This window comes from Lampris incognitus, chromosome 10, assembly GCF_029633865.1.
Source record: "Lampris incognitus isolate fLamInc1 chromosome 10, fLamInc1.hap2, whole genome shotgun sequence".
In the NCBI taxonomy this organism is placed as follows: domain Eukaryota; kingdom Metazoa; phylum Chordata; class Actinopteri; order Lampriformes; family Lampridae; genus Lampris; species Lampris incognitus.
Genome location: NC_079220.1, coordinates 40,692,309 through 40,706,306, shown reverse-complemented (window position 1 = coordinate 40,706,306; position 13,998 = coordinate 40,692,309).

Below are 13,998 nucleotides of genomic sequence, written 5' to 3'. Positions count from 1 at the left end.
CAAAACAAGAAAAATGAATCTATTCAACAAGTCTGCAACACATCCTTAAGAGTTACATGATTTCACCCAATGTCAATGTGTAATTTCTCCAGTTCTGATCATTTTTTAGGTTGTTGGTAGCTTGGTCCAATTCCAAACACAGTGAATCCTTTTTATGGCTTTAAACGCATTTTCTCCTCGAGAGAAACATGATTTCACTAAAAACGTTATAGTTAAAACATGCCTTTTGTACAAGTCTGCAAACATTCAGAGCCTTAAAATAGGGGTTTCACCAATGTGTTTTTTGGTGAGAAACCTTCTATTTCAAGGTTCTGTGCGTTTTCAGACACGTACAATATGTATTTTAAGTGTTTCTGATGAAATCCCTCCTTTTAAAGCATTTTGTCACAGAAAATGATTTTCTCGCCATGGGAAAATGGCTTTTTTGAAAAAGCATATTCTGGTCGAGAAATCGTGTTTTAAACAATAAAAACGACTCCCGGCCTTATTTAGTTCACATTTTTAGTTTTGGTAACCTAGCACGTATTCATAACGCACTAAACCTTTTTATCGCGTTAAACGCCTTTTCTCGACAAGAAAAGCACAATTTCCTCAAAAACAAACAAAACAAGAAAAATTAATCTATTCAACAAGTCTGCAACACATCCTTAAGAGTTACATGATTTCACCCAATGTCAATGTGTAATTTCTCCAGTTCTGATCATTTTTTAGGTTGTTGGTAGCTTGGTCAATGCCAAAACACAGTGAAATCTTTTTATGGCTTTAAACGCGTTTTCTCCTCGAGAGAAACATGATTTCACTAAAAACGTTTATAGTTTAAACATGCCTGTTGTACATGTGTGCAAACACTCAGAGCCTTGAGATAGGGGTTTCACCAATGTGTTTTTTGGTGAGAAACCTTCTCTTTCAACGTTCTGTGCGTTTTCTGACACGTACAATATGTATTTTAAGTGTTTCTGAGGAAATCCCTCCTTTTAAAGCATTTTGTCACAGAAAAAGATTTTCTCGCCATGGGAAAATGGCTTTTTTGAAAAAGCATATTCTGGTCGAGAAATCGTGTTTTAAACAATAAAAACGACTCCCGGCCTTATTTAGTTCACATTTTTACTTTTGGTAACCTAGCACGTATTCATAACGCACTAAACCTTTTTATCGCGTTAAACGCCCTTTCTCGACAAGAAAAGCACAATTTCCTCAAAAACAAACAAAACAAGAAAAATTAATCTATTCAACAAGTCTGCAACACATCCTTAAGAGTTATATGATTTCACCCAATGTCAATGTGTAATTTCTCCAGTTCTGATCATTTTTTAGGTTGTTGGTAGCTTGGTCAATGCCAAAACACAGTGAAATCTTTTTATGGCTTTAAACGCGTTTTCTCCTCGAGAGAAACATGATTTCACTAAAAACGTTTATAGTTTAAACATGCCTGTTGTACATGTGTGCAAACACTCAGAGCCTTGAGATAGGGGTTTCACCAATGTGTTTTTTGGTGAGAAACCTTCTATTTCAAGGTTCTGTGCGTTTTCAGACAAGTACAATATGTATGTATAGTGTTTCTGATGAAATCCCTCCTTTTAATGCATTTTCTCACAGAAAACGAGTCTCTCGCCATGGGAACATGGCTTTTTTGAAAAAGCATATTCTGCTCGAGAAATCGTGTTTTAAACAATAAAAACGACTCCCGGCCTTATTTAGTTCACATTTTTACTTTTGGTAACCTAGCACGTATTCATAACGCACTAAACCTTTTTATCGCGTTAAACGCCCTTTCTCGACAAGAAAAGCACAATTTCTTCAAAAACATACAAAACAAGAAAAATGAATCTATTCAACAAGTCTGCAACACATCCTTAAGAGTTACATGATTTCACCCAATGTCAATGTGTAATTTCTCCAGTTCTGATCATTGTTTAGGTTGTTGGTAGCTTGGTCAATGCCAAAACACAGTGAAATCTTTTTATGGCTTTAAACGCGTTTTCTCCTCGAGAGAAACATGATTTCACTAAAAACGTTATAGTTAAAACATGCCTGTTGTACATGTGTGCAAACACTCAGAGCCTTGAGATAGGGGTTTCACCAATGTGTTTTTTGGTGAGAAACCTTCTCTTTCAAGGTTCTGTGCGTTTTCTGACACGTACAATATGTATTTTAAGTGTTTCTGAGGAAATCCCTCCTTTTAAAGCGTTTTGTCACAGAAAAAGATTTTCTCGCCATGGGAAAATGGCTTTTTTGAAAAAGCATATTCTGGTCGAGAAATCGTGTTTTAAACAATAAAAACGACTCCCGGCCTTATTTAGTTCACATTTTTACTTTTGGTAACCTAGCACGTATTCATAACGCACTAAACCTTTTTATCGCGTTAAACGCCCTTTCTCGACAAGAAAAGCACAATTTCATCAAAAACAAACAAAACAAGAAAAATGAATCTATTCAACAAGTCTGCAACACATCCTTAAGAGTTACATGATTTCACCCAATGTCAATGTGTAATTTCTCCAGTTCTGATCATTTTTTAGGTTCTTGGTAGCTTGGTCCAATTCCAAACACAGTGAATCCTTTTTATGGCTTTAAACGCATTTTCTCCTCGAGAGAAACATGATTTCACTAAAAACGTTATAGTTAAAACATGCCTGTTGTACAAGTCTGCAAACATTCAGAGCCTTAAAATAGGGGTTTCACCAATGTGTTTTTTGGTGAGAAACCTTCTATTTCAAGGTTCTGTGCGTTTTCAGACACGTACAATATGTATTTTAAGTGTTTCTGATGAAATCCCTCCTTTTAAAGCATTTTGTCACAGAAAATGATTTTCTCGCCATGGGAAAATGGCTTTTTTGAAAAAGCATATTCTGGTCGAGAAATCGTGTTTTAAACAATAAAAACGACTCCCGGCCTTATTTAGTTCACATTTTTAGTTTTGGTAAATTAGCACGTATTCATAACGCACTAAACCTTTTTATCGCGTTAAACGCCTTTTCTCGACAAGAAAAGCACAATTTCATCAAAAACAAACAAAACAAGAAAAATTAATCTATTCAACAAGTCTGCAACACATCCTTAAGAGTTACATGATTTCACCCAATGTCAATGTGTAATTTCTCCAGTTCTGATCATTTTTTAGGTTGTTGGTAGCTTGGTCAATGCCAAAACACAGTGAAATCTTTTTATGGCTTTAAACGCGTTTTCTCCTCGAGAGAAACATGATTTCACTAAAAACGTTTATAGTTTAAACATGCCTGTTGTACATGTGTGCAAACACTCAGAGCCTTGAGATAGGGGTTTCACCAATGTGTTTTTTGGTGAGAAACCTTCTCTTTCAACGTTCTGTGCGTTTTCTGACACGTACAATATGTATTTTAAGTGTTTCTGAGGAAATCCCTCCTTTTAAAGCATTTTGTCACAGAAAATGATTTTCTCGCCATGGGAAAATGGCTTTTTTGAAAAAGCATATTCTGGTCGAGAAATCGTGTTTTAAACAATAAAAACGACTCCCGGCCTTATTTAGTTCACATTTTTAGTTTTGGTAACCTAGCACGTATTCATAACGCACTAAACCTTTTTATCGCGTTAAACGCCCTTTCTCGACAAGAAAAGCACAATTTCCTCAAAAACAAACAAAACAAGAAAAATTAATCTATTCAACAAGTCTGCAACACATCCTTAAGAGTTATATGATTTCACCCAATGTCAATGTGTAATTTCTCCAGTTCTGATCATTTTTTAGGTTGTTGGTAGCTTGGTCAATGCCAAAACACAGTGAAATCTTTTTATGGCTTTAAACGCGTTTTCTCCTCGAGAGAAACATGATTTCACTAAAAACGTTTATAGTTTAAACATGCCTGTTGTACATGTGTGCAAACACTCAGAGCCTTGAGATAGGGGTTTCACCAATGTGTTTTTTGCTGAGAAACCTTCTATTTCAAGGTTCTGTGCGTTTTCAGACAAGTACAATATGTATGTATAGTGTTTCTGATGAAATCCCTCCTTTTAATGCATTTTCTCACAGAAAACGAGTCTCTCGCCATGGGAACATGGCTTTTTTGAAAAAGCATATTCTGCTCGAGAAATCGTGTTTTAAACAATAAAAACGACTCCCGGCCTTATTTAGTTCACATTTTTACTTTTGGTAACCTAGCACGTATTCATAACGCACTAAACCTTTTTATCGCGTTAAACGCCCTTTCTCGACAAGAAAAGCACAATTTCATCAAAAACAAACAAAACAAGAAAAATGAATCTATTCAACAAGTCTGCAACACATCCTTAAGAGTTACATGATTTCACCCAATGTCAATGTGTAATTTCTCCAGTTCTGATCATTTTTTAGGTTGTTGGTAGCTTGGTCAATGCCAAAACACAGTGAAATCTTTTTATGGCTTTAAACGCGTTTTCTCCTCGAGAGAAACATGATTTCACTAAAAACGTTATAGTTAAAACATGCCTGTTGTACATGTGTGCAAACACTCAGAGCCTTGAGATAGGGGTTTCACCAATGTGTTTTTTGGTGAGAAACCTTCTATTTCAACGTTCTGTGCGTTTTCTGACACGTACAATATGTATTTTAAGTGTTTCTGAGGAAATCCCTCCTTTTAAAGCGTTTTGTCACAGAAAAAGATTTTCTCGCCATGGGAAAATGGCTTTTTTGAAAAAGCATATTCTGGTCGAGAAATCGTGTTTTAAACAATAAAAACGACTCCCGGCCTTATTTAGTTCACATTTTTAGTTTTGGTAACCTAGCACGTATTCATAACGCACTAAACCTTTTTATCGCGTTAAACGCCTTTTCTCGACAAGAAAAGCACAATTTCATCAAAAACAAACAAAACAAGAAAAATGAATCTATTCAACAAGTCTGCAACACATCCTTAAGAGTTACATGATTTCACCCAATGTCAATGTGTAATTTCTCCAGTTCTGATCATTTTTTAGGTTGTTGGTAGCTTGGTCAATGCCAAAACACAGTGAAATCTTTTTATGGCTTTAAACGCGTTTTCTCCTCGAGAGAAACATGATTTCACTAAAAACGTTATAGTTAAAACATGCCTGTTGTACATGTGTGCAAACACTCAGAGCCTTGAGATAGGGGTTTCACCAATGTGTTTTTTGGTGAGAAACCTTCTCTTTCAACGTTCTGTGCGTTTTCTGACACGTACAATATGTATTTTAAGTGTTTCTGAGGAAATCCCTCCTTTTAAAGCATTTTGTCACAGAAAATGATTTTCTCGCCATGGGAAAATGGCTTTTTTGAAAAAGCATATTCTGGTCGAGAAATCGTGTTTTAAACAATAAAAACGACTCCCGGCCTTATTTAGTTCACATTTTTAGTTTTGGTAACCTAGCACGTATTCATAACGCACTAAACCTTTTTATCGCGTTAAACGCCTTTTCTCGAAAAGAAAAGCACAATTTCCTCAAAAACAAACAAAACAAGAAAAATTAATCTATTCAACAAGTCTGCAACACATCCTTAAGAGTTACATGATTTCACCCAATGTCAATGTGTAATTTCTCCAGTTCTGATCATTTTTTAGGTTGTTGGTAGCTTGGTCAATGCCAAAACACAGTGAAATCTTTTTATGGCTTTAAACGCGTTTTCTCCTCGAGAGAAACATGATTTCACTAAAAACGTTTATAGTTTAAACATGCCTGTTGTACATGTGTGCAAACACTCAGAGCCTTGAGATAGGGGTTTCACCAATGTGTTTTTTGGTGAGAAACCTTCTATTTCAAGGTTCTGTGCGTTTTCAGACAAGTACAATATGTATGTATAGTGTTTCTGATGAAATCCCTCCTTTTAATGCATTTTCTCACAGAAAACGAGTCTCTCGCCATGGGAACATGGCTTTTTGAAAAAGCATATTCTGCTCGAGAAATCGTGTTTTAAACAATAAAAACGACTCCCGGCCTTATTTAGTTCACATTTTTACTTTTGGTAACCTAGCACGTATTCATAACGCACTAAACCTTTTTATCGCGTTAAACGCCTTTTCTCGACAAGAAAAGCACAATTTCATCAAAAACAAACAAAACAAGAAAAATGAATCTATTCAACAAGTCTGCAACACATCCTTAAGAGTTACATGATTTCACCCAATGTCAATGTGTAATTTCTCCAGTTCTGATCATTTTTTAGGTTGTTGGTAGCTTGGTCAATGCCAAAACACAGTGAAATCTTTTTATGGCTTTAAACGCGTTTTCTCCTCGAGAGAAACATGATTTCACTAAAAACGTTATAGTTAAAACATGCCTGTTGTACATGTGTGCAAACACTCAGAGCCTTGAGATAGGGGTTTCACCAATGTGTTTTTTGGTGAGAAACCTTCTCTTTCAACGTTCTGTGCGTTTTCTGACACGTACAATATGTATTTTAAGTGTTTCTGAGGAAATCCCTCCTTTTAAAGCATTTTGTCACAGAAAATGATTTTCTCGCCATGGGAAAATGGCTTTTTTGAAAAAGCATATTCTGGTCGAGAAATCGTGTTTTAAACAATAAGAACGACTCCCGGCCTTATTTAGTTCACATTTTTACTTTTGGTAACCTAGCCCGTATTCATAACGCACTAAACCTTTTTATCGCGTTAAACGCCCTTTCTCGACAAGAAAAGCACAATTTCATCAAAAACAAACAAAACAAGAAAAATGAATCTATTCAACAAGTCTGCAACACATCCTTAAGAGTTACATGATTTCACCCAATGTCAATGTGTAATTTCTCCAGTTCTGATCATTTTTTAGGTTGTTGGTAGCTTGGTCAATGCCAAAACACAGTGAAATCTTTTTATGGCTTTAAACGCGTTTTCTCCTCGAGAGAAACATGATTTCACTAAAAACGTTATAGTTAAAACATGCCTGTTGTACATGTGTGCAAACACTCAGAGCCTTGAGATAGGGGTTTCACCAATGTGTTTTTTGGTGAGAAACCTTCTCTTTCAACGTTCTGTGCGTTTTCTGACACGTACAATATGTATTTTAAGTGTTTCTGAGGAAATCCCTCCTTTTAAAGCATTTTGTCACAGAAAATGATTTTCTCGCCATGGGAAAATGGCTTTTTTGAAAAAGCATATTCTGGTCGAGAAATCGTGTTTTAAACAATAAAAACGACTCCCGGCCTTATTTAGTTCACATTTTTAGTTTTGGTAACCTAGCACGTATTCATAACGCACTAAACCTTTTTATCGCGTTAAACGCCTTTTCTCGAAAAGAAAAGCACAATTTCCTCAAAAACAAACAAAACAAGAAAAATTAATCTATTCAACAAGTCTGCAACACATCCTTAAGAGTTACATGATTTCACCCAATGTCAATGTGTAATTTCTCCAGTTCTGATCATTTTTTAGGTTGTTGGTAGCTTGGTCAATGCCAAAACACAGTGAAATCTTTTTATGGCTTTAAACGCGTTTTCTCCTCGAGAGAAACATGATTTCACTAAAAACGTTTATAGTTTAAACATGCCTGTTGTACATGTGTGCAAACACTCAGAGCCTTGAGATAGGGGTTTCACCAATGTGTTTTTTGGTGAGAAACCTTCTATTTCAAGGTTCTGTGCGTTTTCAGACAAGTACAATATGTATGTATAGTGTTTCTGATGAAATCCCTCCTTTTAATGCATTTTCTCACAGAAAACGAGTCTCTCGCCATGGGAACATGGCTTTTTGAAAAAGCATATTCTGCTCGAGAAATCGTGTTTTAAACAATAAAAACGACTCCCGGCCTTATTTAGTTCACATTTTTACTTTTGGTAACCTAGCACGTATTCATAACGCACTAAACCTTTTTATCGCGTTAAACGCCTTTTCTCGACAAGAAAAGCACAATTTCATCAAAAACAAACAAAACAAGAAAAATGAATCTATTCAACAAGTCTGCAACACATCCTTAAGAGTTACATGATTTCACCCAATGTCAATGTGTAATTTCTCCAGTTCTGATCATTTTTTAGGTTGTTGGTAGCTTGGTCAATGCCAAAACACAGTGAAATCTTTTTATGGCTTTAAACGCGTTTTCTCCTCGAGAGAAACATGATTTCACTAAAAACGTTATAGTTAAAACATGCCTGTTGTACATGTGTGCAAACACTCAGAGCCTTGAGATAGGGGTTTCACCAATGTGTTTTTTGGTGAGAAACCTTCTCTTTCAACGTTCTGTGCGTTTTCTGACACGTACAATATGTATTTTAAGTGTTTCTGAGGAAATCCCTCCTTTTAAAGCATTTTGTCACAGAAAATGATTTTCTCGCCATGGGAAAATGGCTTTTTTGAAAAAGCATATTCTGGTCGAGAAATCGTGTTTTAAACAATAAGAACGACTCCCGGCCTTATTTAGTTCACATTTTTACTTTTGGTAACCTAGCCCGTATTCATAACGCACTAAACCTTTTTATCGCGTTAAACGCCCTTTCTCGACAAGAAAAGCACAATTTCATCAAAAACAAACAAAACAAGAAAAATGAATCTATTCAACAAGTCTGCAACACATCCTTAAGAGTTACATGATTTCACCCAATGTCAATGTGTAATTTCTCCAGTTCTGATCATTTTTTAGGTTGTTGGTAGCTTGGTCAATGCCAAAACACAGTGAAATCTTTTTATGGCTTTAAACGCGTTTTCTCCTCGAGAGAAACATGATTTCACTAAAAACGTTATAGTTAAAACATGCCTGTTGTACATGTGTGCAAACACTCAGAGCCTTGAGATAGGGGTTTCACCAATGTGTTTTTTGGTGAGAAACCTTCTATTTCAACGTTCTGTGCGTTTTCTGACACGTACAATATGTATTTTAAGTGTTTCTGAGGAAATCCCTCCTTTTAAAGCGTTTTGTCACAGAAAAAGATTTTCTCGCCATGGGAAAATGGCTTTTTTGAAAAAGCATATTCTGGTCGAGAAATCGTGTTTTAAACAATAAAAACGACTCCCGGCCTTATTTAGTTCACATTTTTAGTTTTGGTAACCTAGCACGTATTCATAACGCACTAAACCTTTTTATCGCGTTAAACGCCTTTTCTCGACAAGAAAAGCACAATTTCATCAAAAACAAACAAAACAAGAAAAATGAATCTATTCAACAAGTCTGCAACACATCCTTAAGAGTTACATGATTTCACCCAATGTCAATGTGTAATTTCTCCAGTTCTGATCATTTTTTAGGTTGTTGGTAGCTTGGTCAATGCCAAAACACAGTGAAATCTTTTTATGGCTTTAAACGCGTTTTCTCCTCGAGAGAAACATGATTTCACTAAAAACGTTATAGTTAAAACATGCCTGTTGTACATGTGTGCAAACACTCAGAGCCTTGAGATAGGGGTTTCACCAATGTGTTTTTTGGTGAGAAACCTTCTCTTTCAACGTTCTGTGCGTTTTCTGACACGTACAATATGTATTTTAAGTGTTTCTGAGGAAATCCCTCCTTTTAAAGCATTTTGTCACAGAAAATGATTTTCTCGCCATGGGAAAATGGCTTTTTTGAAAAAGCATATTCTGCTCGAGAAATCGTGTTTTAAACAATAAGAACGACTCCCGGCCTTATTTAGTTCACATTTTTACTTTTGGTAACCTAGCCCGTATTCATAACGCACTAAACCTTTTTATCGCGTTAAACGCCCTTTCTCGACAAGAAAAGCACAATTTCATCAAAAACAAACAAAACAAGAAAAATGAATCTATTCAACAAGTCTGCAACACATCCTTAAGAGTTACATGATTTCACCCAATGTCAATGTGTAATTTCTCCAGTTCTGATCATTTTTTAGGTTGTTGGTAGCTTGGTCAATGCCAAAACACAGTGAAATCTTTTTATGGCTTTAAACGCGTTTTCTCCTCGAGAGAAACATGATTTCACTAAAAACGTTATAGTTAAAACATGCCTGTTGTACATGTGTGCAAACACTCAGAGCCTTGAGATAGGGGTTTCACCAATGTGTTTTTTGGTGAGAAACCTTCTATTTCAAGGTTCTGTGCGTTTTCAGACACGTACAATATGTATTTTAAGTGTTTCTGATGAAATCCCTCCTTTTAAAGCATTTTGTCACAGAAAATGATTTTCTCGCCATGGGAAAATGGCTTTTTTGAAAAAGCATATTCTGGTCGAGAAATCGTGTTTTAAACAATAAAAACGACTCCCGGCCTTATTTAGTTCACATTTTTAGTTTTGGTAACCTAGCACGTATTCATAACGCACTAAACCTTTTTATCGCGTTAAACGCCCTTTCTCGACAAGAAAAGCACAATTTCATCAAAAACAAACAAAACAAGAAAAATGAATCTATTCAACAAGTCTGCAACACGTCCTTAAGAGTTACATGATTTCACCCAATGTCAATGTGTAATTTCTCCAGTTCTGATCATTTTTTAGGTTGTTGGTAGCTTGGTCAATGCCAAACACAGTGAATCCTTTTTATGGCTTTAAACGCGTTTTCTCCTCGAGAGAAACATGATTTCACTAAAAACGTTTATAGTTAAAACATGCCTGTTGTACATGTGTGCAAACACTCAGAGCCTTGAGATAGGGGTTTCACCAATGTGTTTTTTGGTGAGAAACCTTCTCTTTCAACGTTCTGTGCGTTTTCTGACACGTACAATATGTATTTTAAGTGTTTCTGAGGAAATCCCTCCTTTTAAAGCATTTTGTCACAGAAAATGATTTTCTCGCCATGGGAAAATGGCTTTTTTGAAAAAGCATATTCTGGTCGAGAAATCGTGTTTTAAACAATAAAAACGACTCCCGGCCTTATTTAGTTCACATTTTTAGTTTTGGTAACCTAGCACGTATTCATAACGCACTAAACCTTTTTATCGCGTTAAACGCCCTTTCTCGACAAGAAAAGCACAATTTCTTCAAAAACATACAAAACAAGAAAAATTAATCTATTCAACAAGTCTGCAACACATCCTTAAGAGTTACATGATTTCACCCAATGTCAATGTGTAATTTCTCCAGTTCTGATCATTTTTTAGGTTGTTGGTAGCTTGGTCAATGCCAAAACACAGTGAAATCTTTTTATGGCTTTAAACGCGTTTTCTCCTCGAGAGAAACATGATTTCACTAAAAACGTTTATAGTTTAAACATGCCTGTTGTACATGTGTGCAAACACTCAGAGCCTTGAGATAGGGGTTTCACCAATGTGTTTTTTGGTGAGAAACCTTCTATTTCAAGGTTCTGTGCGTTTTCAGACAAGTACAATATGTATGTATAGTGTTTCTGATGAAATCCCTCCTTTTAATGCATTTTCTCACAGAAAACGAGTCTCTCGCCATGGGAACATGGCTTTTTTGAAAAAGCATATTCTGCTCGAGAAATCGTGTTTTAAACAATAAAAACGACTCCCGGCCTTATTTAGTTCACATTTTTACTTTTGGTAACCTAGCACGTATTCATAATGCACTAAACCTTTTTATCGCGTTAAACGCCTTTTCTCGACAAGAAAAGCACAATTTCATCAAAAACAAACAAAACAAGAAAAATGAATCTATTCAACAAGTCTGCAACACATCCTTAAGAGTTACATGATTTCACCCAATGTCAATGTGTAATTTCTCCAGTTCTGATCATTGTTTAGGTTGTTGGTAGCTTGGTCAATGCCAAAACACAGTGAAATCTTTTTATGGCTTTAAACGCGTTTTCTCCTCGAGAGAAACATGATTTCACTAAAAACGTTATAGTTAAAACATGCCTGTTGTACATGTGTGCAAACACTCAGAGCCTTGAGATAGGGGTTTCACCAATGTGTTTTTTGGTGAGAAACCTTCTCTTTCAAGGTTCTGTGCGTTTTCTGACACGTACAATATGTATTTTAAGTGTTTCTGAGGAAATCCCTCCTTTTAAAGCGTTTTGTCACAGAAAAAGATTTTCTCGCCATGGGAAAATGGCTTTTTTGAAAAAGCATATTCTGGTCGAGAAATCGTGTTTTAAACAATAAAAACGACTCCCGGCCTTATTTAGTTCACATTTTTACTTTTGGTAACCTAGCACGTATTCATAACGCACTAAACCTTTTTATCGCGTTAAACGCCCTTTCTCGACAAGAAAAGCACAATTTCATCAAAAACAAACAAAACAAGAAAAATGAATCTATTCAACAAGTCTGCAACACATCCTTAAGAGTTACATGATTTCACCCAATGTCAATGTGTAATTTCTCCAGTTCTGATCATTTTTTAGGTTGTTGGTAGCTTGGTCAATGCCAAAACACAGTGAAATCTTTTTATGGCTTTAAACGCGTTTTCTCCTCGAGAGAAACATGATTTCACTAAAAACGTTATAGTTAAAACATGCCTGTTGTACATGTGTGCAAACACTCAGAGCCTTGAGATAGGGGTTTCACCAATGTGTTTTTTGGTGAGAAACCTTCTATTTCAACGTTCTGTGCGTTTTCTGACACGTACAATATGTATTTTAAGTGTTTCTGAGGAAATCCCTCCTTTTAAAGCATTTTGTCACAGAAAATGATTTTCTCGCCATGGGAAAATGGCTTTTTTGAAAAAGCATATTCTGGTCGAGAAATCGTGTTTTAAACAATAAAAACGACTCCCGGCCTTATTTAGTTCACATTTTTACTTTTGGTAACCTAGCACGTATTCATAACGCACTAAACCTTTTTATCGCGTTAAACGCCTTTTCTCGACAAGAAAAGCACAATTTCATCAAAAACAAACAAAACAAGAAAAATGAATCTATTCAACAAGTCTGCAACACATCCTTAAGAGTTACATGATTTCACCCAATGTCAATGTGTAATTTCTCCAGTTCTGATCATTGTTTAGGTTCTTGGTAGCTTGGTCCAATTCCAAACACAGTGAATCCTTTTTATGGCTTTAAACGCATTTTCTCCTCGAGAGAAACATGATTTCACTAAAAACGTTATAGTTAAAACATGCCTGTTGTACAAGTCTGCAAACATTCAGAGCCTTAAAATAGGGGTTTCACCAATGTGTTTTTTGGTGAGAAACCTTCTATTTCAAGGTTCTGTGCGTTTTAAGACACGTACAATATGTATTTTAAGTGTTTCTGATGAAATCCCTCCTTTTAAAGCATTTTGTCACAGAAAATGATTTTCTCGCCATGGGAAAATGGCTTTTTTGAAAAAGCATATTCTGGTCGAGAAATCGTGTTTTAAACAATAAAAACGACTCCCGGCCTTATTTAGTTCACATTTTTAGTTTTGGTAACCTAGCACGTATTCATAACGCACTAAACCTTTTTATCGCGTTAAACGCCTTTTCTCGACAAGAAAAGCACAATTTCCTCAAAAACAAACAAAACAAGAAAAATTAATCTATTCAACAAGTCTGCAACACATCCTTAAGAGTTACATGATTTCACCCAATGTCAATGTGTAATTTCTCCAGTTCTGATCATTTTTTAGGTTGTTGGTAGCTTGGTCAATGCCAAAACACAGTGAAATCTTTTTATGGCTTTAAACGCATTTTCTCCTCGAGAGAAACATGATTTCACTAAAAACGTTTATAGTTTAAACATGCCTGTTGTACATGTGTGCAAACACTCAGAGCCTTGAGATAGGGGTTTCACCAATGTGTTTTTTGGTGAGAAACCTTCTCTTTCAACGTTCTGTGCGTTTTCTGACACGTACAATATGTATTTTAAGTGTTTCTGAGGAAATCCCTCCTTTTAAAGCATTTTGTCACAGAAAATGATTTTCTCGCCATGGGAAAATGGCTTTTTTGAAAAAGCATATTCTGGTCGAGAAATCGTGTTTTAAACAATAAAAACGACTCCCGGCCTTATTTAGTTCACATTTTTAGTTTTGGTAACCTAGCACGTATTCATAACGCACTAAACCTTTTTATCGCGTTAAACGCCCTTTTTCGACAAGAAAAGCACAATTTCCTCAAAAACAAACAAAACAAGAAAAATTAATCTATTCAACAAGTCTGCAACACATCCTTAAGAGTTATATGATTTCACCCAATGTCAATGTGTAATTTCTCCAGTTCTGATCATTTTTTAGGTTGTTGGTAGCTTGGTCAATGCCAAAACACAGTGAA